Below are 23,464 nucleotides of genomic sequence, written 5' to 3' on the forward strand. Positions count from 1 at the left end.
GGTGTCTTTTTTTTGCACAGCTAGTTGCCTCCAGGAGGCCACAAGAGGGAGACAAGGGACTGCAAAATGGAAAATAGGCATCCACCAACTTTACAGACAACTTGTTCTCCTTGCTCCTACAACCTCCATCCTTGCACAGTTTGTTATTCTTCCAGGTAACATAGTAACAAATCCAAATTGCTGCTCTCTTTGTAGGCAAGCAAGGGTTTGTTGCAACTGCAATTCTTACTTCTTCTTGAAATGTAGGGACCACAGTACATTCCATCACATCCATCTAGTGTACACAGGTAGGTCCATTGTGACGGGCGGGCGGGTGGGCTGGCTGCTTTAATGGCTGTTTGCTGTTCCCCTACTCCACTCCACTATTTGACTATGGTGCTGCATCAATCAGTGGCTGGCTCAGGTGCAGCTCTTTAACCTACCTAGGAGGGAGGGCGGAGAGAAGACAAGGAAGGTGAATGAGCTGTTCCAATGTGAAATGCCGGAAACACAGAAACACAGACGACACAAAACAAGAGGTGGCAATGTATTAATTAATTGCATTTAATAAATTAGCTCATTATCACACATGACTGTACAAATGCATTGTCCAACAGGTGTTGAAATAATGGGATTAAAAGGGGAGATCCCATCCGAAAGACAAAAACAATGGCAAACACAAAAAGCACTTTTGGAATCTGATTTTAGTAAACACATAAGGAAAGGGTGCACCGGTCCTGGAAATACTGCAATACCAGGTCAATGCGTGGAGTGGACAGAGCAAGCTCTATTTCCATCTCCCTGTTCTAAAAATCCATTTAATATATGGTCCCCAGATAGGGGACGTATCAGATATTAAACTGATAAGAACAGATACTACACTTGATCTTAGCCAAAAGGCCGAGAAGCGATAACCCGAACGGGCCGCGCGTTGACCGAGCCTGCCCAATACTGCTGTTCACCCCTTGCAGCGATTCAGCCTACTCCTAGGCAATTCCATGGGGCCCTGCAGGCTCACACACACTCACAGCTACTAAGCGGGAGGTGAATAAAGGCCGGAGAGGAAGCAAGACAGGATTTGCTTCTTTTGCTTGCACCACAATGCAGTGCTGAAAGAGGAGGAATCGACATAAAAACGCCTTCCTGGCAACGCCCAAATGCCCTCCTGCCGTGCAAACACTGGCAGCAGCAGCAGCAGCAGTAAGTGCATGCCCACTGCCACCCCTTCTCCTTTCACACCTTGTATCAGCTTTAATCCAGTCCAGTGCTGCCTGCTGAGCAGCACTGACCAACACTGCCTGGGCCCAGGCTTTTATCTCTGAGGCCCCATTATGATGTCAGAAAGCTGGCTCTGGCTCCTGAGGTCTCCACTATGACACGTGCAAAGTTCCGTCTGAACTTTATATAAGACGGTGCGGCTCAGTCAGTCACTCAGTGTTGCCTGAGAGGGCAACACTGCAACAGCCGGCCCCCAGGCTGTCTTTTTTTTGCACAGCTAGTTGCCTCCAGGAGGCCACAAGAGGGAGACAAGGGACTGCAAAATGGAAAATAGGCATCCACCAACTTTACAGACAACTTGTTCTCCTTGCTCCTACAACCTCCATCCTTGCACAGTTTGTTATTCTTCCAGGTAACATAGTAACAAATCCAAATTGCTGCTCTCTTTGTAGGCAAGCAAGGGTTTGTTGCAACTGCAATTCTTACTTCTTCTTGAAATGTAGGGACCACAGTACATTCCATCACATCCATCTAGTGTACACAGGTAGGTCCATTGTGACGGGCGGGCGGGCGGGCTGGCTGCTTTAATGGCTGTTTGCTGTTCCCCTACTCCACTCCACTATTTGACTCTGGTGCTGCATCAATCAGTGGCTGGCTCAGGTGCAGCTCTTTAACCTACCTAGGAGGGAGGGCGGAGAGAAGACAAGGAAGGTGAATGAGCTGTTCCAATGTGAAATGCCGGAAACACAGAAACACAGACGACACAAAACAAGAGGTGTCAATGTATTAATTAATTGCATTTAATAAATTAGCTCATTATCACACATGACTGTACAAATGCATTGTCCAACAGGTGTTGAAATAATGGGATTAAAAGGGGAGATCCCATCCGAAAGACAAAAACAATGGCAAACACAAAAAGCACTTTTGGAATCTGATTTTAGTAAACACATAAGGAAAGGGTGCACCGGTCCTGGAAATACTGCAATACCAGGTCAATGCGTGGAGTGGACAGAGCAAGCTCTATTTCCATCTCCCTGTTCTAAAAATCCATTTAATATATGGTCCCCAGATAGGGGACGTATCAGATATTAAACTGATAAGAACAGATACTACACTTGATCTTAGCCAAAAGGCCGAGAAGCGATAACCCGAACGGGCCGCGCGTTGACCGAGCCTGCCCAATACTGCTGTTCACCCCTTGCAGCGATTCAGCCTACTCCTAGGCAATTCCATGGGGCCCTGCAGGCTCACACACACTCACAGCTACTAAGCGGGAGGTGAATAAAGGCCGGAGAGGAAGCAAGACAGGATTTGCTTCTTTTGCTTGCACCACAATGCAGTGCTGAAAGAGGAGGAATCGACATAAAAACGCCTTCCTGGCAACGCCCAAATGCCCTCCTGCCGTGCAAACACTGGCAGCAGCAGCAGCAGTAAGTGCATGCCCACTGCCACCCCTTCTCCTTTCACACCTTGTATCAGCTTTAATCCAGTCCAGTGCTGCCTGCTGAGCAGCACTGACCAACACTGCCTGGGCCCAGGCTTTTATCTCTGAGGCCCCATTATGATGTCAGAAAGCTGGCTCTGGCTCCTGAGGTCTCCACTATGACACGTGCAAAGTTCCGTCTGAACTTTATATAAGACGGTGCGGCTCAGTCAGTCACTCAGTGTTGCCTGAGAGGGCAACACTGCAACAGCCGGCCCCCAGGCTGTCTTTTTTTTTGCACAGCTAGTTGCCTCCAGGAGGCCACAAGAGGGAGACAAGGGACTGCAAAATGGAAAATAGGCATCCACCAACTTTACAGACAACTTGTTCTCCTTGCTCCTACAACCTCCATCCTTGCACAGTTTGTTATTCTTCCAGGTAACATAGAAACAAATCCAAATTGCTGCTCTCTTTGTAGGCAAGCAAGGGTTTGTTGCAACTGCAATTCTTACTTCTTCTTGAAATGTAGGGACCACAGTACATTCCATCACATCCATCTAGTGTACACAGGTAGGTCCATTGTGACGGCCGGGCGGGCGGGCTGGCTGCTTTAATGGCTGTTTGCTGTTCCCCTACTCCACTCCACTATTTGACTATGGTGCTGCATCAATCAGTGGCTGGCTCAGGTGCAGCTCTTTAACCTACCTAGGAGGGAGGGCGGAGAGAAGACAAGGAAGGTGAATGAGCTGTTCCAATGTGAAATGCCGGAAACACAGAAACACAGACGACACAAAACAAGAGGTGGCAATGTATTAATTAATTGCATTTAATAAATTAGCTCATTATCACACATGACTGTACAAATGCATTGTCCAACAGGTGTTGAAATAATGGGATTAAAAGGGGAGATCCCATCCGAAAGACAAAAACAATGGCAAACACAAAAAGCACTTTTGGAATCTGATTTTAGTAAACACATAAGGAAAGGGTGCACCGGTCCTGGAAATACTGCAATACCAGGTCAATGCGTGGAGTGGACAGAGCAAGCTCTATTTCCATCTCCCTGTTCTAAAAATCCATTTAATATATGGTCCCCAGATAGGGGGACGTATCAGATATTAAACTGATAAAAACAGATACTACACTTGATCTTAGCCAAAAGGCCGAGAAGCGATAACCCGAACGGGCCGCGCGTTGACCGAGCCTGCCCAATACTGCTGTTCACCCCTTGCAGCGATTCAGCCTACTCCTAGGCAATTCCATGGGGCCCTGCAGGCTCACACACACTCACAGCTACTAAGCGGGAGGTGAATAAAGGCCGGAGAGGAAGCAAGACAGGAGTTGCTTCTTTTGCTTGCACCACAATGCAGTGCTGAAAGAGGAGGAATCGACATAAAAACGCCTTCCTGGCAACGCCCAAATGCCCTCCTGCCGTGCAAACACTGGCAGCAGCAGCAGCAGCAGCAGCAGCAGCAGTAAGGGCATGCCCACTGCCACCCCTTCTCCTTTCACACCTTGTATCAGCTTTAATCCAGTCCAGTGCTGCCTGCTGAGCAGCACTGACCAACACTGCCTGGGCCCAGGCTTTTATCTCTGAGGCCCCATTATGATGTCAGAAAGCTGGCTCTGGCTCCTGAGGTCTCCACTATGACACGTGCAAAGTTCCGTCTGAACTTTATATAAGACGGTGCGGCTCAGTCAGTCACTCAGTGTTGCCTGAGAGGGCAAAACTGCAACAGCCGGCCCCCAGGGTGTCTTTTTTTTGCACAGCTAGTTGCCTCCAGGAGGCCACAAGAGGGAGACAAGGGACTGCAAAATGGAAAATAGGCATCCACCAACTTTACAGACAACTTGTTCTCCTTGCTCCTACAACCTCCATCCTTGCACAGTTTGTTATTCTTCCAGGTAACATAGTAACAAATCCAAATTGCTGCTCTCTTTGTAGGCAAGCAAGGGTTTGTTGCAACTGCAATTCTTACTTCTTCTTGAAATGTAGGGACCACAGTACATTCCATCACATCCATCTAGTGTACACAGGTAGGTCCATTGTGACGGGCGGGCGGGTGGGCTGGCTGCTTTAATGGCTGTTTGCTGTTCCCCTACTCCACTCCACTATTTGACTATGGTGCTGCATCAATCAGTGGCTGGCTCAGGTGCAGCTCTTTAACCTACCTAGGAGGGAGGGCGGAGAGAAGACAAGGAAGGTGAATGAGCTGTTCCAATGTGAAATGCCGGAAACACAGAAACACAGACGACACAAAACAAGAGGTGGCAATGTATTAATTAATTGCATTTAATAAATTAGCTCATTATCACACATGACTGTACAAATGCATTGTCCAACAGGTGTTGAAATAATGGGATTAAAAGGGGAGATCCCATCCGAAAGACAAAAACAATGGCAAACACAAAAAGCACTTTTGGAATCTGATTTTAGTAAACACATAAGGAAAGGGTGCACCGGTCCTGGAAATACTGCAATACCAGGTCAATGCGTGGAGTGGACAGAGCAAGCTCTATTTCCATCTCCCTGTTCTAAAAATCCATTTAATATATGGTCCCCAGATAGGGGACGTATCAGATATTAAACTGATAAGAACAGATACTACACTTGATCTTAGCCAAAAGGCCGAGAAGCGATAACCCGAACGGGCCGCGCGTTGACCGAGCCTGCCCAATACTGCTGTTCACCCCTTGCAGCGATTCAGCCTACTCCTAGGCAATTCCATGGGGCCCTGCAGGCTCACACACACTCACAGCTACTAAGCGGGAGGTGAATAAAGGCCGGAGAGGAAGCAAGACAGGATTTGCTTCTTTTGCTTGCACCACAATGCAGTGCTGAAAGAGGAGGAATCGACATAAAAACGCCTTCCTGGCAACGCCCAAATGCCCTCCTGCCGTGCAAACACTGGCAGCAGCAGCAGCAGTAAGTGCATGCCCACTGCCACCCCTTCTCCTTTCACACCTTGTATCAGCTTTAATCCAGTCCAGTGCTGCCTGCTGAGCAGCACTGACCAACACTGCCTGGGCCCAGGCTTTTATCTCTGAGGCCCCATTATGATGTCAGAAAGCTGGCTCTGGCTCCTGAGGTCTCCACTATGACACGTGCAAAGTTCCGTCTGAACTTTATATAAGACGGTGCGGCTCAGTCAGTCACTCAGTGTTGCCTGAGAGGGCAACACTGCAACAGCCGGCCCCCAGGCTGTCTTTTTTTTTGCACAGCTAGTTGCCTCCAGGAGGCCACAAGAGGGAGACAAGGGACTGCAAAATGGAAAATAGGCATCCACCAACTTTACAGACAACTTGTTCTCCTTGCTCCTACAACCTCCATCCTTGCACAGTTTGTTATTCTTCCAGGTAACATAGAAACAAATCCAAATTGCTGCTCTCTTTGTAGGCAAGCAAGGGTTTGTTGCAACTGCAATTCTTACTTCTTCTTGAAATGTAGGGACCACAGTACATTCCATCACATCCATCTAGTGTACACAGGTAGGTCCATTGTGACGGGCGGGCGGGCGGGCTGGCTGCTTTAATGGCTGTTTGCTGTTCCCCTACTCCACTCCACTATTTGACTATGGTGCTGCATCAATCAGTGGCTGGCTCAGGTGCAGCTCTTTAACCTACCTAGGAGGGAGGGCGGAGAGAAGACAAGGAAGGTGAATGAGCTGTTCCAATGTGAAATGCCGGAAACACAGAAACACAGACGACACAAAACAAGAGGTGGCAATGTATTAATTAATTGCATTTAATAAATTAGCTCATTATCACACATGACTGTACAAATGCATTGTCCAACAGGTGTTGAAATAATGGGATTAAAAGGGGAGATCCCATCCGAAAGACAAAAACAATGGCAAACACAAAAAGCACTTTTGGAATCTGATTTTAGTAAACACATAAGGAAAGGGTGCACCGGTCCTGGAAATACTGCAATACCAGGTCAATGCGTGGAGTGGACAGAGCAAGCTCTATTTCAATCTCCCTGTTCTAAAAATCCATTTAATATATGGTCCCCAGATAGGGGACGTATCAGATATTAAACTGATAAGAACAGATACTACACTTGATCTTAGCCAAAAGGCCGAGAAGCGATAACCCGAACGGGCCGCGCGTTGACCGAGCCTGCCCAATACTGCTGTTCACCCCTTGCAGCGATTCAGCCTACTCCTAGGCAATTCCATGGGGCCCTGCAGGCTCACACACACTCACAGCTACTAAGCGGGAGGTGAATAAAGGCCGGAGAGGAAGCAAGACAGGATTTGCTTCTTTTGCTTGCACCACAATGCAGTGCTGAAAGAGGAGGAATCGACATAAATACGCCTTCCTGGCAACGCCCAAATGCCCTCCTGCCGTGCAAACACTGGCAGCAGCAGCAGCAGCAGCAGCAGCAGCAGTAAGTGCATGCCCACTGCCACCCCTTCTCCTTTCACACCTTGTATCAGCTTTAATCCAGTCCAGTGCTGCCTGCTGAGCAGCACTGACCAACACTGCCTGGGCCCAGGCTTTTATCTCTGAGGCCCCATTATGATGTCAGAAAGCTGGCTCTGGCTCCTGAGGTCTCCACTATGACACGTGCAAAGTTCCGTCTGAACTTTATATAAGACGGTGCGGCTCAGTCAGTCACTCAGTGTTGCCTGAGAGGGCAACACTGCAACAGCCGGCCCCCAGGCTGTCTTTTTTTTTGCACAGCTAGTTGCCTCCAGGAGGCCACAAGAGGGAGACAAGGGACTGCAAAATGGAAAATAGGCATCCACCAACTTTACAGACAACTTGTTCTCCTTGCTCCTACAACCTCCATCCTTGCACAGTTTGTTATTCTTCCAGGTAACATAGTAACAAATCCAAATTGCTGCTCTCTTTGTAGGCAAGCAAGGGTTTGTTGCAACTGCAATTCTTACTTCTTCTTGAAATGTAGGGACCACAGTACATTCCATCACATCCATCTAGTGTACACAGGTAGGTCCATTGTGACGGGCGGGCGGGCGGGCTGGCTGCTTTAATGGCTGTTTGCTGTTCCCCTACTCCACTCCACTATTTGACTATGGTGCTGCATCAATCAGTGGCTGGCTCAGGTGCAGCTCTTTAACCTACCTAGGAGGGAGGGCGGAGAGAAGACAAGGAAGGTGAATGAGCTGTTCCAATGTGAAATGCCGGAAACACAGAAACACAGACGACACAAAACAAGAGGTGGCAATGTATTAATTAATTGCATTTAATAAATTAGCTCATTATCACACATGACTGTACAAATGCATTGTCCAACAGGTGTTGAAATAATGGGATTAAAAGGGGAGATCCCATCCGAAAGACAAAAACAATGGCAAACACAAAAAGCACTTTTGGAATCTGATTTTAGTAAACACATAAGGAAAGGGTGCACCGGTCCTGGAAATACTGCAATACCAGGTCAATGCGTGGAGTGGACAGAGCAAGCTCTATTTCCATCTCCCTGTTCTAAAAATCCATTTAATATATGGTCCCCAGATAGGGGACGTATCAGATATTAAACTGATAAGAACAGATACTACACTTGATCTTAGCCAAAAGGCCGAGAAGCGATAACCCGAACGGGCCGCGCGTTGACCGAGCCTGCCCAATACTGCTGTTCACCCCTTGCAGCGATTCAGCCTACTCCTAGGCAATTCCATGGGGCCCTGCAGGCTCACACACACTCACAGCTACTAAGCGGGAGGTGAATAAAGGCCGGAGAGGAAGAAAGACAGGATTTGCTTCTTTTGCTTGCACCACAATGCAGTGCTGAAAGAGGAGGAATCGACATAAAAACGCCTTCCTGGCAACGCCCAAATGCCCTCCTGCCGTGCAAACACTGGCAGCAGCAGCAGCAGCAGCAGCAGCAGCAGTAAGTGCATGCCCACTGCCACCCCTTCTCCTTTCACACCTTGTATCAGCTTTAATCCAGTCCAGTGCTGCCTGCTGAGCAGCACTGACCAACACTGCCTGGGCCCAGGCTTTTATCTCTGAGGCCCCATTATGATGTCAGAAAGCTGGCTCTGGCTCCTGAGGTCTCCACTATGACACGTGCAAAGTTCCGTCTGAACTTTATATAAGACGGTGCGGCTCAGTCAGTCACTCAGTGTTGCCTGAGAGAGCAACACTGCAACAGCCGGCCCCCAGGCTGTCTTTTTTTTGCACAGCTAGTTGCCTCCAGGAGGCCACAAGAGGGAGACAAGGGACTGCAAAATGGAAAATAGGCATCCACCAACTTTACAGACAACTTGTTCTCCTTGCTCCTACAACCTCCATCCTTGCACAGTTTGTTATTCTTCCAGGTAACATAGTAACAAATCCAAATTGCTGCTCTCTTTGTAGGCAAGCAAGGGTTTGTTGCAACTGCAATTCTTACTTCTTCTTGAAATGTAGGGACCACAGTACATTCCATCACATCCATCTAGTGTACACAGGTAGGTCCATTGTGACGGGCGGGCGGGCGGGCTGGCTGCTTTAATGGCTGTTTGCTGTTCCCCTACTCCACTCCACTATTTGACTATGGTGCTGCATCAATCAGTGGCTGGCTCAGGTGCAGCTCTTTAACCTACCTAGGAGGGAGGGCGGAGAGAAGACAAGGAAGGTGAATGAGCTGTTCCAATGTGAAATGCCGGAAACACAGAAACACAGACGACACAAAACAAGAGGTGGCAATGTATTAATTAATTGCATTTAATAAATTAGCTCATTATCACACATGACTGTACAAATGCATTGTCCAACAGGTGTTGAAATAATGGGATTAAAAGGGGAGATCCCATCCGAAAGACAAAAACAATGGCAAACACAAAAAGCACTTTTGGAATCTGATTTTAGTAAACACATAAGGAAAGGGTGCACCGGTCCTGGAAATACTGCAATACCAGGTCAATGCGTGGAGTGGACAGAGCAATCTCTATTTCCATCTCCCTGTTCTAAAAATCCATTTAATATATGGTCCCCAGATAGGGGACGTATCAGATATTAAACTGATAAGAACAGATACTACACTTGATCTTAGCCAAAAGGCCGAGAAGCGATAACCCGAACGGGCCGCGCGTTGACCGAGCCTGCCCAATACTGCTGTTCACCCCTTGCAGCGATTCAGCCTACTCCTAGGCAATTCCATGGGGCCCTGCAGGCTCACACACACTCACAGCTACTAAGCGGGAGGTGAATAAAGGCCGGAGAGGAAGCAAGACAGGATTTGCTTCTTTTGCTTGCACCACAATGCAGTGCTGAAAGAGGAGGAATCGACATAAAAACGCCTTCCTGGCAACGCCCAAATGCCCTCCTGCCGTGCAAACACTGGCAGCAGCAGCAGCAGCAGCAGCAGCAGTAAGTGCATGCCCACTGCCACCCCTTCCCCTTTCACACCTTGTATCAGCTTTAATCCAGTCCAGTGCTGCCTGCTGAGCAGCACTGACCAACACTGCCTGGGCCCAGGCTTTTATCTCTGAGGCCCCATTATGATGTCAGAAAGCTGGCTCTGGCTCCTGAGGTCTCCACTATGACACGTGCAAAGTTCCGTCTGAACTTTATATAAGACGGTGCGGCTCAGTCAGTCACTCAGTGTTGCCTGAGAGGGCAACACTGCAACAGCCGGCCCCCAGGCTGTCTTTTTTTTGCACAGCTAGTTGCCTCCAGGAGGCCACAAGAGGGAGACAAGGGACTGCAAAATGGAAAATAGGCATCCACCAACTTTACAGACAACTTGTTCTCCTTGCTCCTACAACCTCCATCCTTGCACAGTTTGTTATTCTTCCAGGTAACATAGTAACAAATCCAAATTGCTGCTCTCTTTGTAGGCAAGCAAGGGTTTGTTGCAACTGCAATTCTTACTTCTTCTTGAAATGTAGGGACCACAGTACATTCCATCACATCCATCTAGTGTACACAGGTAGGTCCATTGTGACGGGCGGGCGGGCGGGCTGGCTGCTTTAATGGCTGTTTGCTGTTCCCCTACTCCACTCCACTATTTGACTATGGTGCTGCATCAATCAGTGGCTGGCTCAGGTGCAGCTCTTTAACCTACCTAGGAGGGAGGGCGGAGAGAAGACAAGGAAGGTGAATGAGCTGTTCCAATGTGAAATGCCGGAAACACAGAAACACAGACGACACAAAACAAGAGGTGGCAATGTATTCATTAATTGCATTTAATAAATTAGCTCATTATCACACATGACTGTACAAATGCATTGTCCAACAGGTGTTGAAATAATGGGATTAAAAGGGGAGATCCCATCCGAAAGACAAAAACAATGGCAAACACAAAAAGCACTTTTGGAATCTGATTTTAGTAAACACATAAGGAAAGGGTGCACCGGTCCTGGAAATACTGCAATACCAGGTCAATGCGTGGAGTGGACAGAGCAAGCTCTATTTCCATCTCCCTGTTCTAAAAATCCATTTAATATATGGTCCCCAGATAGGGGACGTATCAGATATTAAACTGATAAGAACAGATACTACACTTGATCTTAGCCAAAAGGCCGAGAAGCGATAACCCGAACGGGCCGCGCGTTGACCGAGCCTGCCCAATACTGCTGTTCACCCCTTGCAGCGATTCAGCCTACTCCTAGGCAATTCCATGGGGCCCTGCAGGCTCACACACACTCACAGCTACTAAGCGGGAGGTGAATAAAGGCCGGAGAGGAAGCAAGACAGGATTTGCTTCTTTTGCTTGCACCACAATGCAGTGCTGAAAGAGGAAGAATCGACATAAAAACGCCTTCCTGGCAACGCCCAAATGCCCTCCTGCCGTGCAAACACTGGCAGCAGCAGCAGCAGCAGTAAGTGCATGCCCACTGCCACCCCTTCTCCTTTCACACCTTGTATCAGCTTTAATCCAGTCCAGTGCTGCCTGCTGAGCAGCACTGACCAACACTGCCTGGGCCCAGGCTTTTATCTCTGAGGCCCCATTATGATGTCAGAAAGCTGGCTCTGGCTCCTGAGGTCTCCACTATGACACGTGCAAAGTTCCGTCTGAACTTTATATAAGACGGTGCGGCTCAGTCAGTCACTCAGTGTTGCCTGAGAGGGCAACACTGCAACAGCCGGCCCCCAGGCTGTCTTTTTTTTGCACAGCTAGTTGCCTCCAGGAGGCCACAAGAGGGAGACAAGGGACTGCAAAATGGAAAATAGGCATCCACCAACTTTACAGACAACTTGTTCTCCTTGCTCCTACAACCTCCATCCTTGCACAGTTTGTTATTCTTCCAGGTAACATAGTAACAAATCCAAATTGCTGCTCTCTTTGTAGGCAAGCAAGGGTTTGTTGCAACTGCAATTCTTACTTCTTCTTGAAATGTAGGGACCACAGTACATTCCATCACATCCATCTAGTGTACACAGGTAGGTCCATTGTGACGGGAGGGCGGGCGGGCTGGCTGCTTTAATGGCTGTTTGCTGTTCCCCTACTCCACTCCACTATTTGACTATGGTGCTGCATCAATCAGTGGCTGGCTCAGGTGCAGCTCTTTAACCTACCTAGGAGGGAGGGCGGAGAGAAGACAAGGAAGGTGAATGAGCTGTTCCAATGTGAAATGCCGGAAACACAGAAACACAGACGACACAAAACAAGAGGTGGCAATGTATTCATTAATTGCATTTAATAAATTAGCTCATTATCACACATGACTGTACAAATGCATTGTCCAACAGGTGTTGAAATAATGGGATTAAAAGGGGAGATCCCATCCGAAAGACAAAAACAATGGCAAACACAAAAAGCACTTTTGGAATCTGATTTTAGTAAACACATAAGGAAAGGGTGCACCGGTCCTGGAAATACTGCAATACCAGGTCAATGCGTGGAGTGGACAGAGCAAGCTCTATTTCCATCTCCCTGTTCTAAAAATCCATTTAATATATGGTCCCCAGATAGGGGACGTATCAGATATTAAACTGATAAGAACAGATACTACACTTGATCTTAGCCAAAAGGCCGAGAAGCGATAACCCGAACGGGCCGCGCGTTGACCGAGCCTGCCCAATACTGCTGTTCACCCCTTGCAGCGATTCAGCCTACTCCTAGGCAATTCCATGGGGCCCTGCAGGCTCACACACACTCACAGCTACTAAGCGGGAGGTGAATAAAGGCCGGAGAGGAAGCAAGACAGGATTTGCTTCTTTTGCTTGCACCACAATGCAGTGCTGAAAGAGGAAGAATCGACATAAAAACGCCTTCCTGGCAACGCCCAAATGCCCTCCTGCCGTGCAAACACTGGCAGCAGCAGCAGCAGCAGCAGCAGCAGTAAGTGCATGCCCACTGCCACCCCTTCTCCTTTCACACCTTGTATCAGCTTTAATCCAGTCCAGTGCTGCCTGCTGAGCAGCACTGACCAACACTGCCTGGGCCCAGGCTTTTATCTCTGAGGCCCCATTATGATGTCAGAAAGCTGGCTCTGGCTCCTGAGGTCTCCACTATGACACGTGCAAAGTTCCGTCTGAACTTTATATAAGACGGTGCGGCTCAGTCAGTCACTCAGTGTTGCCTGAGAGGGCAACACTGCAACAGCCGGCCCCCAGGCTGTCTTTTTTTTGCACAGCTAGTTGCCTCCAGGAGGCCACAAGAGGGAGACAAGGGACTGCAAAATGGAAAATAGGCATCCACCAACTTTACAGACAACTTGTTCTCCTTGCTCCTACAACCTCCATCCTTGCACAGTTTGTTATTCTTCCAGGTAACATAGTAACAAATCCAAATTGCTGCTCTCTTTGTAGGCAAGCAAGGGTTTGTTGCAACTGCAATTCTTACTTCTTCTTGAAATGTAGGGACCACAGTACATTCCATCACATCCATCTAGTGTACACAGGTAGGTCCATTGTGACGGGCGGGCGGGCGGGCTGGCTGCTTTAATGGCTGTTTGCTGTTCCCCTACTCCACTCCACTATTTGACTATGGTGCTGCATCAATCAGTGGCTGGCTCAGGTGCAGCTCTTTAACCTACCTAGGAGGGAGGGCGGAGAGAAGACAAGGAAGGTGAATGAGCTGTTCCAATGTGAAATGCCGGAAACACAGAAACACAGACGACACAAAACAAGAGGTGGCAATGTATTAATTAATTGCATTTAATAAATTAGCTCATTATCACACATGACTGTACAAATGCATTGTCCAACAGGTGTTGAAATAATGGGATTAAAAGGGGAGATCCCATCCGAAAGACAAAAACAATGGCAAACACAAAAAGCACTTTTGGAATCTGATTTTAGTAAACACATAAGGAAAGGGTGCACCGGTCCTGGAAATACTGCAATACCAGGTCAATGCGTGGAGTGGACAGAGCAAGCTCTATTTCCATCTCCCTGTTCTAAAAATCCATTTAATATATGGTCCCCAGATAGGGGACGTATCAGGTATTAAACTGATAAGAACAGATACTACACTTGATCTTAGCCAAAAGACCGAGAAGCGATAACCCGAACGGGCCGCGCGTTGACCGAGCCTGCCCAATACTGCTGTTCACCCCTTGCAGCGATTCAGCCTACTCCTAGGCAATTCCATGGGGCCCTGCAGGCTCACACACACTCACAGCTACTAAGCGGGAGGTGAATAAAGGCCGGAGAGGAAGCAAGACAGGATTTGCTTCTTTTGCTTGCACCACAATGCAGTGCTGAAAGAGGAGGAATCGACATAAAAACGCCTTCCTGGCAACGCCCAAATGCCCTCCTGCCGTGCAAACACTGGCAGCAGCAGCAGCAGCAGCAGCAGTAAGTGCATGCCCACTGCCACCCCTTCTCCTTTCACACCTTGTATCAGCTTTAATCCAGTCCAGTGCTGCCTGCTGAGCAGCACTGACCAACACTGCCTGGGCCCAGGCTTTTATCTCTGAGGCCCCATTATGATGTCAGAAAGCTGGCTCTGGCTCCTGAGGTCTCCACTATGACACGTGCAAAGTTCCGTCTGAACTTTATATAAGACGGTGCGGCTCAGTCAGTCACTCAGTGTTGCCTGAGAGGGCAACACTGCAACAGCCGGCCCCCAGGCTGTCTTTTTTTTGCACAGCTAGTTGCCTCCAGGAGGCCACAAGAGGGAGACAAGGGACTGCAAAATGGAAAATAGGCATCCACCAACTTTACAGACAACTTGTTCTCCTTGCTCCTACAACCTCCATCCTTGCACAGTTTGTTATTCTTCCAGGTAACATAGTAACAAATCCAAATTGCTGCTCTCTTTGTAGGCAAGCAAGGGTTTGTTGCAACTGCAATTCTTACTTCTTCTTGAAATGTAGGGACCACAGTACATTCCATCACATCCATCTAGTGTACACAGGTAGGTCCATTGTGACGGGCGGGCGGGCGGGCTGGCTGCTTTAATGGCTGTTTGCTGTTCCCCTACTCCACTCCACTATTTGACTATGGTGCTGCATCAATCAGTGGCTGGCTCAGGTGCAGCTCTTTAACCTACCTAGGAGGGAGGGCGGAGAGAAGACAAGGAAGGTGAATGAGCTGTTCCAATGTGAAATGCCGGAAACACAGAAACACAGACGACACAAAACAAGAGGTGGCAATGTATTAATTAATTGCATTTAATAAATTAGCTCATTATCACACATGACTGTACAAATACATTGTCCAACAGGTGTTGAAATAATGGGATTAAAAGGGGAGATCCCATCCGAAAGACAAAAACAATGGCAAACACAAAAAGCACTTTTGGAATCTGATTTTAGTAAACACATAAGGAAAGGGTGCACCGGTCCTGGAAATACTGCAATACCAGGTCAATGCGTGGAGTGGACAGAGCAAGCTCTATTTCCATCTCCCTGTTCTAAAAATCCATTTAATATATGGTCCCCAGATAGGGGACGTATCAGATATTAAACTGATAAGAACAGATACTACACTTGATCTTAGCCAAAAGGCCGAGAAGCGATAACCCGAACGGGCCGCGCGTTGACCGAGCCTGCCCAATACTGCTGTTCACCCCTTGCAGCGATTCAGCCTACTCCTAGGCAATTCCATGGGGCCCTGCAGGCTCACACACACTCACAGCTACTAAGCGGGAGGTGAATAAAGGCCGGAGAGGAAGCAAGACAGGATTTGCTTCTTTTGCTTGCACCACAATGCAGTGCTGAAAGAGGAGGAATCGACATAAAAACGCCTTCCTGGCAACGCCCAAATGCCCTCCTGCCGTGCAAACACTGGCAGCAGCAGCAGCAGCAGCAGCAGCAGCAGTAAGTGCATGCCCACTGCCACCCCTTCCCCTTTCACACCTTGTATCAGCTTTAATCCAGTCCAGTGCTGCCTGCTGAGCAGCACTGACCAACACTGCCTGGGCCCAGGCTTTTATCTCTGAGGCCCCATTATGATGTCAGAAAGCTGGCTCTGGCTCCTGAGGTCTCCACTATGACACGTGCAAAGTTCCGTCTGAACTTTATATAAGACGGTGCGGCTCAGTCAGTCACTCAGTGTTGCCTGAGAGGGCAACACTGCAACAGCCGGCCCCCAGGCTGTCTTTTTTTTGCACAGCTAGTTGCCTCCAGGAGGCCACAAGAGGGAGACAAGGGACTGCAAAATGGAAAATAGGCATCCACCAACTTTACAGACAACTTGTTCTCCTTGCTCCTACAACCTCCATCCTTGCACAGTTTGTTATTCTTCCAGGTAACATAGTAACAAATCCAAATTGCTGCTCTCTTTGTAGGCAAGCAAGGGTTTGTTGCAACTGCAATTCTTACTTCTTCTTGAAATGTAGGGACCACAGTACATTCCATCACATCCATCTAGTGTACACAGGTAGGTCCATTGTGACGGGCGGGCGGGCGGGCTGGCTGCTTTAATGGCTGTTTGCTGTTCCCCTACTCCACTCCACTATTTGACTATGGTGCTGCATCAATCAGTGGCTGGCTCAGGTGCAGCTCTTTAACCTACCTAGGAGGGAGGGCGGAGAGAAGACAAGGAAGGTGAATGAGCTGTTCCAATGTGAAATGCCGGAAACACAGAAACACAGACGACACAAAACAAGAGGTGGCAATGTATTCATTAATTGCATTTAATAAATTAGCTCATTATCACACATGACTGTACAAATGCATTGTCCAACAGGTGTTGAAATAATGGGATTAAAAGGGGAGATCCCATCCGAAAGACAAAAACAATGGCAAACACAAAAAGCACTTTTGGAATCTGATTTTAGTAAACACATAAGGAAAGGGTGCACCGGTCCTGGAAATACTGCAATACCAGGTCAATGCGTGGAGTGGACAGAGCAAGCTCTATTTCCATCTCCCTGTTCTAAAAATCCATTTAATATATGGTCCCCAGATAGGGGACGTATCAGATATTAAACTGATAAGAACAGATACTACACTTGATCTTAGCCAAAAGGCCGAGAAGCGATAACCCGAACGGGCCGCGCGTTGACCGAGCCTGCCCAATACTGCTGTTCACCCCTTGCAGCGATTCAGCCTACTCCTAGGCAATTCCATGGGGCCCTGCAGGCTCACACACACTCACAGCTACTAAGCGGGAGGTGAATAAAGGCCGGAGAGGAAGCAAGACAGGATTTGCTTCTTTTGCTTGCACCACAATGCAGTGCTGAAAGAGGAAGAATCGACATAAAAACGCCTTCCTGGCAACGCCCAAATGCCCTCCTGCCGTGCAAACACTGGCAGCAGCAGCAGCAGCAGCAGCAGCAGCAGTAAGTGCATGCCCACTGCCACCCCTTCTCCTTTCACACCTTGTATCAGCTTTAATCCAGTCCAGTGCTGCCTGCTGAGCAGCACTGACCAACACTGCCTGGGCCCAGGCTTTTATCTCTGAGGCCCCATTATGATGTCAGAAAGCTGGCTCTGGCTCCTGAGGTCTCCACTATGACACGTGCAAAGTTCCGTCTGAACTTTATATAAGACGGTGCGGCTCAGTCAGTCACTCAGTGTTGCCTGAGAGGGCAACACTGCAACAGCCGGCCCCCAGGCTGTCTTTTTTTTGCACAGCTAGTTGCCTCCAGGAGGCCACAAGAGGGAGACAAGGGACTGCAAAATGGAAAATAGGCATCCACCAACTTTACAGACAACTTGTTCTCCTTGCTCCTACAACCTCCATCCTTGCACAGTTTGTTATTCTTCCAGGTAACATAGTAACAAATCCAAATTGCTGCTCTCTTTGTAGGCAAGCAAGGGTTTGTTGCAACTGCAATTCTTACTTCTTCTTGAAATGTAGGGACCACAGTACATTCCATCACATCCATCTAGTGTACACAGGTAGGTCCATTGTGACGGGCGGGCGGGCGGGCTGGCTGCTTTAATGGCTGTTTGCTGTTCCCCTACTCCACTCCACTATTTGACTATGGTGCTGCATCAATCAGTGGCTGGCTCAGGTGCAGCTCTTTAACCTACCTAGGAGGGAGGGCGGAGAGAAGACAAGGAAGGTGAATGAGCTGTTCCAATGTGAAATGCCGGAAACACAGAAACACAGACGACACAAAACAAGAGGTGGCAATGTATTAATTAATTGCATTTAATAAATTAGCTCATTATCACACATGACTGTACAAATGCATTGTCCAACAGGTGTTGAAATAATGGGATTAAAAGGGGAGATCCCATCCGAAAGACAAAAACAATGGCAAACACAAAAAGCACTTTTGGAATCTGATTTTAGTAAACACATAAGGAAAGGGTGCACCGGTCCTGGAAATACTGCAATACCAGGTCAATGCGTGGAGTGGACAGAGCAAGCTCTATTTCCATCTCCCTGTTCTAAAAATCCATTTAATATATGGTCCCCAGATAGGGGACGTATCAGATATTAAACTAAGAACAGATACTACACTTGATCTTAGCCAAAAGACCGAGAAGCGATAACCCGAACGGGCCGCGCGTTGACCGAGCCTGCCCAATACTGCTGTTCACCCCTTGCAGCGATTCAGCCTACTCCTAGGCAATTCCATGGGGCCCTGCAGGCTCACACACACTCACAGCTACTAAGCGGGAGGTGAATAAAGGCCGGAGAGGAAGCAAGACAGGATTTGCTTCTTTTGCTTGCACCACAATGCAGTGCTGAAAGAGGAGGAATCGACATAAAAACGCCTTCCTGGCAACGCCCAAATGCCCTCCTGCCGTGCAAACACTGGCAGCAGCAGCAGCAGCAGCAGCAGCAGTAAGTGCATGCCCACTGCCACCCCTTCTCCTTTCACACCTTGTATCAGCTTTAATCCAGTCCAGTGCTGCCTGCTGAGCAGCACTGACCAACACTGCCTGGGCCCAGGCTTTTATCTCTGAGGCCCCATTATGATGTCAGAAAGCTGGCTCTGGCTCCTGAGGTCTCCACTATGACACGTGCAAAGTTCCGTCTGAACTTTATATAAGACGGTGCGGCTCAGTCAGTCACTCAGTGTTGCCTGAGAGGGCAAAACTGCAACAGCCGGCCCCCAGGCTGTCTTTTTTTTGCACAGCTAGTTGCCTCCAGGAGGCCACAAGAGGGAGACAAGGGACTGCAAAATGGAAAATAGGCATCCACCAACTTTACAGACAACTTGTACTCCTTGCTCCTACAACCTCCATCCTTGCACAGTTTGTTATTCTTCCAGGTAACATAGTAACAAATCCAAATTGCTGCTCTCTTTGTAGGCAAGCAAGGGTTTGTTGCAACTGCAATTCTTACTTCTTCTTGAAATGTAGGGACCACAGTACATTCCATCACATCCATCTAGTGTACACAGGTAGGTCCAATGGGTAGGGCCAGGTTAATGGCTGTTTGCTGTTCCCCTACTCCACTCCACTATTTGACTATGGTGCTGCATCAATCAGTGGCTGGCTCAGGTGCAGCTCTTTAACCTACCTAGGAGGGAGGGCGGAGAGAAGACAAGGAAGGTGAATGAGCTGTTCCAATGTGAAATGCCGGAAACACAGAAACACAGACGACACAAAACAAGAGGTGGCAATGTATTAATTAATTGCATTTAATAAATTAGCTCATTATCACACATGACTGTACAAATGCATTGTCCAACAGGTGTTGAAATAATGGGATTAAAAGGGGAGATCCCATCCGAAAGACAAAAACAATGGCAAACACAAAAAGCACTTTTGGAATCTGATTTTAGTAAACACATAAGGAAAGGGTGCACCGGTCCTGGAAATACTGCAATACCAGGTCAATGCGTGGAGTGGACAGAGCAAGCTCTATTTCCATCTCCCTGTTCTAAAAATCCATTTAATATATGGTCCCCAGATAGGGGACGTATCAGATATTAAACTGATAAGAACAGATACTACACTTGATCTTAGCCAAAAGGCCGAGAAGCGATAACCCGAACGGGCCGCGCGTTGACCGAGCCTGCCCAATACTGCTGTTCACCCCTTGCAGCGATTCAGCCTACTCCTAGGCAATTCCATGGGGCCCTGCAGGCTCACACACACTCACAGCTACTAAGCGGGAGGTGAATAAAGGCCGGAGAGGAAGCAAGACAGGATTTGCTTCTTTTGCTTGCACCACAATGCAGTGCTAAAAGAGGAGGAATCGACATAAAAACGCCTTCCTGGCAACGCCCAAATGCCCTCCTGCCGTGCAAACACTGGCAGCAGCAGCACCAGCAGCAGCAGCAGTAAGTGCATGCCCACTGCCACCCCTTCTCCTTTCACACCTTGTATCAGCTTTAATCCAGTCCAGTGCTGCCTGCTGAGCAGCACTGACCAACACTGCCTGGGCCCAGGCTTTTATCTCTGAGGCCCCATTATGATGTCAGAAAGCTGGCTCTGGCTCCTGAGGTCTCCACTATGACAAGTGCAAAGTTCCGTCTGAACTTTATATAAGACGGTGCGGCTCAGTCAGTCACTCAGTGTTGCCTGAGAGGGCAACACTGCAACAGCCGGCCCCCAGGCTGTCTTTTTTTTGCACAGCTAATTGCCTCCAGGAGGCCACAAGAGGGAGACAAGGGACTGCAAAATGGAAAATAGGCATCCACCAACTTTACAGACAACTTGTTCTCCTTGCTCCTACAACCTCCATCCTTGCACAGTTTGTTATTCTTCCAGGTAACATAGTAACAAATCCAAATTGCTGCTCTCTTTGTAGGCAAGCAAGGGTTTGTTGCAACTGCAATTCTTACTTCTTCTTGAAATGTAGGGACCACAGTACATTCCATCACATCCATCTAGTGTACACAGGTAGGTCCATTGTGACGGGCGGGCGGGCGGGCTGGCTGCTTTAATGGCTGTTTGCTGTTCCCCTACTCCACTCCACTATTTGACTATGGTGCTGCATCAATCAGTAGCTGGCTCAGGTGCAGCTCTTTAACCTACCTAGGAGGGAGGGCGGAGAGAAGACAAGGAAGGTGAATGAGCTGTTCCAATGTGAAATGCCGGAAACACAGAAACACAGACGACACAAAACAAGAGGTGGCAATGTATTAATTAATTGCATTTAATAAATTAGCTCATTATCACACATGACTGTACAAATGCATTGTCCAACAGGTGTTGAAATAATGGGATTAAAAGGGGAGATCCCATCCGAAAGACAAAAACAATGGCAAACACAAAAAACACTTTTGGAATCTGATTTTAGTAAACACATAAGGAAAGGGTGCACCGGTCCTGGAAATACTGCAATACCAGGTCAATGCGTGGAGTGGACAGAGCAAGCTCTATTTCCATCTCCCTGTTCTAAAAATCCATTTAATATATGGTCCCCAGATAGGGGACGTATCAGATATTAAACTGATAAGAACAGATACTACACTTGATCTTAGCCAAAAGACCGAGAAGCGATAACCCGAACGGGCCGCGCGTTGACCGAGCCTGCCCAATACTGCTGTTCACCCCTTGCAGCGATTCAGCCTACTCCTAGGCAATTCCATGGGGCCCTGCAGGCTCACACACACTCACAGCTACTAAGCGGGAGGTGAATAAAGGCCGGAGAGGAAGCAAGACAGGATTTGCTTCTTTTGCTTGCACCACAATGCAGTGCTGAAAGAGGAGGAATCGACATAAAAACGCCTTCCTGGCAACGCCCAAATGCCCTCCTGCCGTGCAAACACTGGCAGCAGCAGCAGCAGCAGCAGCAGCAGTAAGTGCATGCCCACTGCCACCCCTTCTCCTTTCACACCTTGTATCAGCTTTAATCCAGTCCAGTGCTGCCTGCTGAGCAGCACTGACCAACACTGCCTGGGCCCAGGCTTTTATCTCTGAGGCCCCATTATGATGTCAGAAAGCTGGCTCTGGCTCCTGAGGTCTCCACTATGACACGTGCAAAGTTCCGTCTGAACTTTATATAAGACGGTGCGGCTCAGTCAGTCACTCAGTGTTGCCTGAGAGGGCAAAACTGCAACAGCCGGCCCCCAGGCTGTCTTTTTTTTGCACAGCTAGTTGCCTCCAGGAGGCCACAAGAGGGAGACAAGGGACTGCAAAATGGAAAATAGGCATCCACCAACTTTACAGACAACTTGTACTCCTTGCTCCTACAACCTCCATCCTTGCACAGTTTGTTATTCTTCCAGGTAACATAGTAACAAATCCAAATTGCTGCTCTCTTTGTAGGCAAGCAAGGGTTTGTTGCAACTGCAATTCTTACTTCTTCTTGAAATGTAGGGACCACAGTACATTCCATCACATCCATCTAGTGTACACAGGTAGGTCCAATGGGTAGGGCCAGGTTAATGGCTGTTTGCTGTTCCCCTACTCCACTCCACTATTTGACTATGGTGCTGCATCAATCAGTGGCTGGCTCAGGTGCAGCTCTTTAACCTACCTAGGAGGGAGGGCGGAGAGAAGACAAGGAAGGTGAATGAGCTGTTCCAATGTGAAATGCCGGAAACACAGAAACACAGACGACACAAAACAAGAGGTGGCAATGTATTAATTAATTGCATTTAATAAATTAGCTCATTATCACACATGACTGTACAAATGCATTGTCCAACAGGTGTTGAAATAATGGGATTAAAAGGGGAGATCCCATCCGAAAGACAAAAACAATGGCAAACACAAAAAGCACTTTTGGAATCTGATTTTAGTAAACACATAAGGAAAGGGTGCACCGGTCCTGGAAATACTGCAATACCAGGTCAATGCGTGGAGTGGACAGAGCAAGCTCTATTTCCATCTCCCTGTTCTAAAAATCCATTTAATATATGGTCCCCAGATAGGGGACGTATCAGATATTAAACTGATAAGAACAGATACTACACTTGATCTTAGCCAAAAGGCCGAGAAGCGATAACCCGAACGGGCCGCGCGTTGACCGAGCCTGCCCAATACTGCTGTTCACCCCTTGCAGCGATTCAGCCTACTCCTAGGCAATTCCATGGGGCCCTGCAGGCTCACACACACTCACAGCTACTAAGCGGGAGGTGAATAAAGGCCGGAGAGGAAGCAAGACAGGATTTGCTTCTTTTGCTTGCACCACAATGCAGTGCTGAAAGAGGAGGAATCGACATAAAAACGCCTTCCTGGCAACGCCCAAATGCCCTCCTGCCGTGCAAACACTGGCAGCAGCAGCACCAGCAGCAGCAGCAGCAGCAGTAAGTGCATGCCCACTGCCACCCCTTCTCCTTTCACACCTTGTATCAGCTTTAATCCAGTCCAGTGCTGCCTGCTGAGCAGCACTGACCAACACTGCCTGGGCCCAGGCTTTTATCTCTGAGGCCCCATTATGATGTCAGAAAGCTGGCTCTGGCTCCTGAGGTCTCCACTATGACAAGTGCAAAGTTCCGTCTGAACTTTATATAAGACGGTGCGGCTCAGTCAGTCACTCAGTGTTGCCTGAGAGGGCAACACTGCAACAGCCGGCCCCCAGGCTGTCTTTTTTTTGCACAGCTAATTGCCTCCAGGAGGCCACAAGAGGGAGACAAGGGACTGCAAAATGGAAAATAGGCATCCACCAACTTTACAGACAACTTGTTCTCCT

At 48.3% G+C, this 23,464-nt stretch overlaps 16 non-coding genes across 16 annotated transcripts; all 16 read right to left on the minus strand.

Moving 5' to 3' along the window:
* Positions 1–700: 700 nt before the first annotated feature.
* On the minus strand, positions 701–891 carry LOC142681591 (U2 spliceosomal RNA). The gene has a single exon (XR_012853481.1). It is a non-coding gene; the product is annotated as a U2 spliceosomal RNA (small nuclear RNA).
* Positions 892–2,154: 1,263 nt separating this feature from the next.
* On the minus strand, positions 2,155–2,345 carry LOC142681592 (U2 spliceosomal RNA). Its single transcript, XR_012853482.1, has one exon. It is a non-coding gene; the product is annotated as a U2 spliceosomal RNA (small nuclear RNA).
* Positions 2,346–3,606: 1,261 nt separating this feature from the next.
* On the minus strand, positions 3,607–3,798 carry LOC142681740 (U2 spliceosomal RNA). Its single transcript, XR_012853615.1, has one exon. It is a non-coding gene; the product is annotated as a U2 spliceosomal RNA (small nuclear RNA).
* A 1,275-nt stretch (positions 3,799–5,073) lies between these two features.
* Positions 5,074–5,264, minus strand: LOC142681593 (U2 spliceosomal RNA). Its single transcript, XR_012853483.1, has one exon. It is a non-coding gene; the product is annotated as a U2 spliceosomal RNA (small nuclear RNA).
* A 1,261-nt stretch (positions 5,265–6,525) lies between these two features.
* LOC142681679 (U2 spliceosomal RNA) lies at positions 6,526–6,716 on the minus strand. Its single transcript, XR_012853561.1, has one exon. It is a non-coding gene; the product is annotated as a U2 spliceosomal RNA (small nuclear RNA).
* Positions 6,717–7,992: 1,276 nt separating this feature from the next.
* On the minus strand, positions 7,993–8,183 carry LOC142681594 (U2 spliceosomal RNA). Its single transcript, XR_012853484.1, has one exon. It is a non-coding gene; the product is annotated as a U2 spliceosomal RNA (small nuclear RNA).
* Positions 8,184–9,458: 1,275 nt separating this feature from the next.
* Positions 9,459–9,649, minus strand: LOC142681732 (U2 spliceosomal RNA). Its single transcript, XR_012853608.1, has one exon. It is a non-coding gene; the product is annotated as a U2 spliceosomal RNA (small nuclear RNA).
* Positions 9,650–10,921: 1,272 nt separating this feature from the next.
* LOC142681596 (U2 spliceosomal RNA) lies at positions 10,922–11,112 on the minus strand. The gene has a single exon (XR_012853485.1). It is a non-coding gene; the product is annotated as a U2 spliceosomal RNA (small nuclear RNA).
* Positions 11,113–12,375: 1,263 nt separating this feature from the next.
* On the minus strand, positions 12,376–12,566 carry LOC142681597 (U2 spliceosomal RNA). Its single transcript, XR_012853486.1, has one exon. It is a non-coding gene; the product is annotated as a U2 spliceosomal RNA (small nuclear RNA).
* A 1,272-nt stretch (positions 12,567–13,838) lies between these two features.
* LOC142681727 (U2 spliceosomal RNA) lies at positions 13,839–14,029 on the minus strand. Its single transcript, XR_012853604.1, has one exon. It is a non-coding gene; the product is annotated as a U2 spliceosomal RNA (small nuclear RNA).
* Positions 14,030–15,298: 1,269 nt separating this feature from the next.
* On the minus strand, positions 15,299–15,489 carry LOC142681598 (U2 spliceosomal RNA). The gene has a single exon (XR_012853487.1). It is a non-coding gene; the product is annotated as a U2 spliceosomal RNA (small nuclear RNA).
* Positions 15,490–16,764: 1,275 nt separating this feature from the next.
* On the minus strand, positions 16,765–16,955 carry LOC142681600 (U2 spliceosomal RNA). The gene has a single exon (XR_012853489.1). It is a non-coding gene; the product is annotated as a U2 spliceosomal RNA (small nuclear RNA).
* A 1,275-nt stretch (positions 16,956–18,230) lies between these two features.
* LOC142681755 (U2 spliceosomal RNA) lies at positions 18,231–18,418 on the minus strand. Its single transcript, XR_012853629.1, has one exon. It is a non-coding gene; the product is annotated as a U2 spliceosomal RNA (small nuclear RNA).
* Positions 18,419–19,674: 1,256 nt separating this feature from the next.
* Positions 19,675–19,865, minus strand: LOC142681601 (U2 spliceosomal RNA). The gene has a single exon (XR_012853490.1). It is a non-coding gene; the product is annotated as a U2 spliceosomal RNA (small nuclear RNA).
* Positions 19,866–21,137: 1,272 nt separating this feature from the next.
* On the minus strand, positions 21,138–21,328 carry LOC142681713 (U2 spliceosomal RNA). Its single transcript, XR_012853591.1, has one exon. It is a non-coding gene; the product is annotated as a U2 spliceosomal RNA (small nuclear RNA).
* A 1,256-nt stretch (positions 21,329–22,584) lies between these two features.
* LOC142681602 (U2 spliceosomal RNA) lies at positions 22,585–22,775 on the minus strand. The gene has a single exon (XR_012853491.1). It is a non-coding gene; the product is annotated as a U2 spliceosomal RNA (small nuclear RNA).
* Positions 22,776–23,464: the final 689 nt, after the last annotated feature.

The sequence above is a fragment of the Rhinoderma darwinii genome (genome assembly GCF_050947455.1).
Source record: "Rhinoderma darwinii isolate aRhiDar2 chromosome 2 unlocalized genomic scaffold, aRhiDar2.hap1 SUPER_2_unloc_6, whole genome shotgun sequence".
Classification (NCBI taxonomy): Eukaryota; Metazoa; Chordata; class Amphibia; order Anura; family Rhinodermatidae; genus Rhinoderma; species Rhinoderma darwinii.